Here is a 6,000-nt window from a genome sequence, read left to right as displayed (position 1 = left end):
GTATGCCTGAGATGGAGAATGACACGGAGAAAGATTTTGTGTTATGTAAAGGTACAGCCAAGATGATAGACGTATCCGATCTGGTATTGCGATTGTGGAATGATGATAGGTGTTTAATGTGAGAAGATAAGTATTGGGGGCACCAGTGGCTAAGAAATCGATGAAGTAAGCACATCGTGTGGAGATCGCGTGCCTTATGTGGGCGTATCCAACCTAGCTGGGAGTATGAAGGACTGATATGATCATACAACCGGATATTGCACACGTATCTAACGCAAGCATTCATCACTAGCTCGAGGCATCTAGAATTTTCACTATTTGTGCCGTGTTGAACTACATCGCAGTAGTAAGTAGTAAGTAGTACTAAGTAGTAAGTATTTTCACTACTTCGAGGGTACCTACTTCTGCGTTACTCATTTTGGAATGTGTTCTCCATTCGAATTCTGTAATATTTACTTTGTCTTCTCTTGTGAAGACCTTTCGGAAGGCTGTGTTTAGTAACTCTGCTTTGGCAGCACTGTCCCCGATAGTATCTCCATTGCTGTAATGGAGGAAGACACTGATTGTGTCTTACCTCTAACATAATTCACTTACGAACGGAATTTTCAGGTTTCGAGACGAAGTTTCGTTGTGGAAACTATTATAAGCATCTCACATTGAACTCCACGCTAAATTTCGAGCTTCTGTAAAAGATCGCCAATCTTGGAGATTTTGCGTCTGTTTAGATTTGGCATGTATTATTCGTTGTTTCTGCAACAGTGATCTGATCCATTTTGTGTAGCACGGAGGATCAGCTCCGTCGTTTGTTAATTTATTTGGTATAAATCTCTCAGTTGCTGCCAATACTATTTCCTTAAATTCATGCCACATCTGGCCTACACTTATACTAATTTGGAAGAAGTGAAGATCGTCGCTCAAGAAGGCGTCAAGTGAATTTTTATCTGCTTTTTTTGAATAGGTATATTTTTCGTTGTAAATGTAATTTTTTTAAAAAAAAGGAGAATACTCATTTCTTTTATTACTCTGTTAATTACTCGGCGAAAAATGTGTTGAATATTTCTCGCAATAGCCAAAGAGTCCTCAGGAGCTTACGTAATTATCGACTGTTGACCACCTGTGAAAACAATAACATGCAAAAAGCGCGCTGGAAACTCTACTGCACATGCGCGGACACACACAGCAGAATAGAACCGCAGCTATTTCTGCCCAGAAAATGAACCGTTTCCTAAAATCGTAGCTTCGTCCGTTCTGTCGCTAGGTGAGAGGCAGGCTACACCTAACTTAGAGAGTCTATATAGGCCCTCTAACATATCTTGTACATGTTGTGTCGAGTAAAAATGGCTACCACATTGGTATGTGCCTTCGACCATAGATACTATGGTGAAGGTATGTGCACTTAGTACGTAAAACAGCTGAAAATCATCTTATGAAGGCCACAATTAGCGCAAAGAAACAGTTGAGGACAGCCACATGAGTTGAGCTCACGTGACTGAAATTGACGTGACGTGCTGTGACGTGACGGATAGTGTGAACACACTTCGACGTAATGTTGCCGTGGTGGCCAGTGTGAATTGGCGTTTTTATTTATTAGTTCCTGAATTCTCCGTCTACATTTGTACACTGCAAGCCACCATTAGGTGCATGGCACATGGTACCTCCCATTGTACGAGTCATTAGGGTTTCTTCCTGTTCCATTCACGTATGGTGCACAGGAAGAATGATTATCCGAATGCCTCTGTATGTGCAGTGATTAATCTAAACTTATCCTCATCTTCCTTATGTGAATGATATGTAGGAGATTTTAGTATATTTCTCACCATTTAAAGCCGATTTTTGAAAATTTGTTAATAGACTTTCTCGGTATAGTTTACATCTTTCTTCAAGAGTCTTCCAGTGCATTCCCTTCAGTATCTCAGTGACATTCGTCCACTGATTAAACTGACCTGTGACAATTCGTGCTGCCCCTCTCTGTATACGTTCAATGTCCTCTGTTAGTCCTATTTGGTATAAATCCCACACGCTTGCGGAATATTCTAGAACTGGTTCCACGAGTGACTTGCAAGTAATCAATCTCCTTTGTAGACTGATTGCACTTCTCCAGTATTATGATTATTCCACGTCGTATCCCTGGCCGATTTCAACAGTGACTCATGAATTCTGATGCTATTACTCTGACTTTTTATATGGACGGATGGTTTCACATAATTTGCCTTTCACCTGTCAGTGGCTACCACAGTCTAACAGTTGCGACACTCACTGCTGTAAAAGTTGTCACTGTTTGACAGGTGGAGCGACACTAGCGCTCCAAGCGGCAAGGAAGGTGAACATCAGATGCATCGTAAGCGTGTTTGTTTTGCACCCATTTTTTTTACGAAATATTTGAGTTATTTTCTTGCCTCCAAGGGTTTGTATAGTATCAGAAGGCATTGTTGTTGTTGTAGTCTTCAGTCCTGAGACTAGTTTAATGCAGCTCTCCATGCTACTCTATCCTGTGCAAGCTTCTTCATCTCCCAGTACCTAATGCAGCCTACATCCTTCTGAATCTGCTTAGTGTATTCATCTCTTGGTCTCCCTCTACGATTTTTGACCTCCAGATCCCTTGATGCCACAGGACATGTCCTACCAACCGATCCATTCTTCTAGTCAAGTTGTGTCACAAACTCCTCCCCAATTCTATTCAATACCTCCTCATTAGTTATGTGATCTACCCATCTAATCTTCATTATTGTTCTGTAGCACCTCATTTCGAAAGCTTCTATTGCCTTCTTGTGCAAACTATTTACCGTCCATGTTTCACTTCCATACATGGCTATACTCCATACAAATACTTTCAGAAACGACTTCCAGGCACTTAAATCAATACTCGATCTTCACAAATTTCTCTTCTTCAGAAACACTTTCCTTGCCATTGCCAGTCTATATTTTATATCGTCCCTACTTGGTCCAACATCAGCAAAATAGCAAATAGGAAAACTCCTTTCCTACTTTAAGTGTCTCATTTCCTAATCTAATTCCCTCAGCATCACCCTACTTAATTCGACTACATTCCATTATACTCGTTTTGCTTTTGTTGATGTTCATCTTATATCCTCCTTTCAAGACACTATCCATTCCATTCAACTGCTCTTCCAAGTCCTTTGCTGTCTCTGACAGAATTACAATGTCATCGGTGAACCTCAAAGTTTTAATTTCTTCTCCATGGATTTTAACACCTACTCCAAATTTTTCCTTTGCTTCCTTCACTGCTTGCTCAATATACAGATTGAATAACATTGGGGAGAGACTACAACCTTGTTTCACACCCTTCCCAACCACTGCTTCCCTTTCATGTCCCTCGACTCTCATAACTGCCATCTGGTTTCTGTACAAATTGTAAATAGCCTTTTGCTACCTGTATTTTACCCCTGCCACCTTCAGAATTTGAAAGAGAGTATTCCAGTCAACATTGTCAAAAGCTTTCTCCAAGTCTACAAATGCTAGAAACATAGGTTTGCCCTTCCTTAATCTAGCTTCTAAGATAAGTCGTAGGGTCAGTATTGCCTCACGTGTTCCAACATTTCTACGGAATCCAAAATGATCTTCCCCGAGGTCGGCTTCTACCAGGTTTTCCATTTATCTGTAAAGAATTCGCATCAGTATTTTGCAGCTGTGACTTATTAAACTGATAGTTCGGTAATTTTCACATCTGTCAACACCTGCTTTCTTTGGAATTGGAATTATTATATTCTTCTAGAAGTCTGAGGGAATTTCACCTGTCTCATACATCTTGCTCACCAGGTGGTAGAGTTTTGTCATGACTGGCTGTCCGAAGGCTGTCAGTAGTTCTAATGGAATGTTGTCTACTCCGGGGGCCTTGTTTCGACTTAGGTCTTTCAGTGCTCTGTCAAACTCTTCACGCAGTATAATATCTCCCATTTTATGTTCATCTACATCCTCTTCCATTTCCATAATAATGTCCTCAAGTACATCGTCCTTGTATAGAACCTCTATATACTCCTTCCACCTTTATGCTTTCCCTTCTTTGCTTAGAACTGGGTTTCCATCTGAGCTCTTGATATTCATACTGGTGGTTCTCTTTTCTCCAAAGTTCTCTTTAATTTTCCTGTAGGCAGTATCTATCTTACCCCTAGTGAGATAAGCCTCTACATCCTTACATTTGTCCTCTAGCCATCCCTGCTTAGCCATTTTGCACTTCCTGTCGATCTCATTTTTGGGATGTTTGTATTGCTTTTTGCCTGCTTTGTTTACTGTATTTTTATATTTTCTCCTTTCATCAATTAAATTCAATATTTCTTCTGTTACCCAAGGATTTCTACTAACCCTTATCTTTTTACCTAATTGATCCTCTGTTGTCTTCACTACTTCATCCCTCACAGCTACCCATTCTTCTTCTACTGTATTTCTTTCCCCCATTCCTGTCTACTGTTCCCTTATGCTCCCCCTGAAACTGTGTACAACCACTGGTTTAGTCAGTTTATCCAGGTCACATCTCCTTAAATTCCCACCTTTTTGCAGTCTCTTCAGTTTTAATCTACAGTTCATAACCAATAGATTATGGTCAGAGTCCATATCTGCCCCTGGAAATTTCTTACAATTTAAAATCTGGTTCCTAAATCTCTGTCTTATCATTATATAATCTATCTGAAACCTTCTAGTATCTCCAGGGTTATTTCATGTACACAACCTTCTTTTATGATTCTTGAACCAAGTGTTAGCTTTGATTAAGTTATTCTCTGTGCAAAATTCTACCAGGTGGCTTGCTCTTTCATCTCTTATCTCCAATTCATATTCACCTACTACGTTTCCTTCTCTCCCTTTTCCTACTGTCGAATTCCAGTCACCCATGACTATTACATTTTCGTCTCCCTTCACTACCTGAATAATTTCTTTTATCTCATCATACATTTCATCAATTTCTTTATCATCTGCAGAGCTAGTTGGCATATAAACTTGTACTACTGTAGTAGGCGTGGGCTTCATGTCTACCTTGGTCACAATAATGCGTTCACTATGCTGTTTATTTTCCTATTCATTATTAAAGCTACTCCTGCACTACCCGTATTTGATTTTGTATTTATAACCCTATATTCACCTGACCAGAAGTCTTGTTCCTCCTGCCACCGAACTTCACTAATTTCCACTATATCTAACTTTAACCTATCCATTTCCCTTTTTAAATTTTCTAACCTACCTGCCTGATTAAGGGATCTGACATTCCATTCTCCGATCTGTAGAACGCTAGTTTTCTTTCTCCTGATAACGACATCCTCTTGAGTAGTCCCCGTCTGGAGATCCGAATGGGGGACTATTTTACCTCAGGAATATTTTACCCAAGAGGATGCCATCATCATTTAATCATACAGTAAAACTGCATGCACTCAGGAAAAATTACGGCTCTAGTTTCCTATTGCTTTCAGCCATTCACAGTACCACAACTGCGAGGCCGTTTTGGTTAGTGTTACAAGGCCAGATCAGTCAATCATCCAGACTGTTGCCCCTGCAACTACTGAAAGTGCTGCTGCCCCTCTTCAGGAACCACACGTTTGTCTGGCCTCTCAACAGATACCCCTCCATTGTGGTTGCGCCTATGGTACGGCTATCTGTATTGTTGAGGCACGTAAGCCTCCCCACCAATGGCAAGGTCCATGGTTCATGGGGGGAGGATCAGAAGGCATATATTTTCTAAAATACGCGCAAGTATGGACAAAAACTACGAATCGAGTGGCAAGCTACAACACTTTCGTGAAGAAACACTTGTGACAGTGGATAGAATTGCAGCTTACTTCGTTTATATCAAAAGAATGTAAACACACAGACTCACACGTAAGAAGCACAGACATAAACCTCTAAATACAAAACAGATCGACAGCTCATTTATCGTTCGGTAGGCATACTGTGTTTGACACTTTCGCCTGTTGTCACAAGTACGACCTTAATCTTTACATTATTCTAAGTGGGACAAGCAACTGCCAAATAGTGGTTGAAATATGTTGAAAACAT

The sequence above is a fragment of the Schistocerca gregaria genome, chromosome 1 (genome assembly GCF_023897955.1).
Source record: "Schistocerca gregaria isolate iqSchGreg1 chromosome 1, iqSchGreg1.2, whole genome shotgun sequence".
Lineage (NCBI taxonomy): Eukaryota > Metazoa > Arthropoda > Insecta > Orthoptera > Acrididae > Schistocerca > Schistocerca gregaria.
The sequence above is the reverse complement of the archived record's forward strand: the minus strand, read 5'-3'. Positions refer to the sequence as shown.